This window comes from Gavialis gangeticus, unplaced genomic scaffold (genome assembly GCF_001723915.1).
Source record: "Gavialis gangeticus isolate Ggan-Ray unplaced genomic scaffold, GavGan_comp1, whole genome shotgun sequence".
NCBI classification, from domain to species: domain Eukaryota; kingdom Metazoa; phylum Chordata; order Crocodylia; family Gavialidae; genus Gavialis; species Gavialis gangeticus.
Genome location: NW_017729024.1, coordinates 76024414 through 76024681, shown reverse-complemented (window position 1 = coordinate 76024681; position 268 = coordinate 76024414). Strand labels below are relative to the sequence as shown.

Here is a 268-nt window from a genome sequence, read left to right as displayed (position 1 = left end):
CCGCCCCCCCCCCCCCCCCACCGCCCCCACCTGCTGGTCGCATCTGTTCCTGTACCCCTTGTAGGTCATGCCTCTTTCCCCTACCCCACCTGTGGGTTGCGCCTGTCCCTCTTACCTCTCACAGGATGTGTCTGCCCTGCCTACCCATCATAAGTCATGCCTGCCTCTGTTACCCCACCCGTGGGTCATGCTTGCTCCTCCTACCCCCATGGGTCACCCCAACCCCATCCCCATACCACCCATGGGTCCTGCCTGCTCCTCTACCCCA

The 268-nt window shown here is 63.8% G+C and overlaps 1 long non-coding RNA gene across 1 annotated transcript in view; it reads left to right on the top strand.

Annotated features, from left to right (window-relative positions):
- LOC109297479 overlaps positions 1–268 on the top strand; it is a 25004-nt gene that overhangs the window by 9505 nt on the left and 15231 nt on the right. The window lies entirely within an intron of this gene.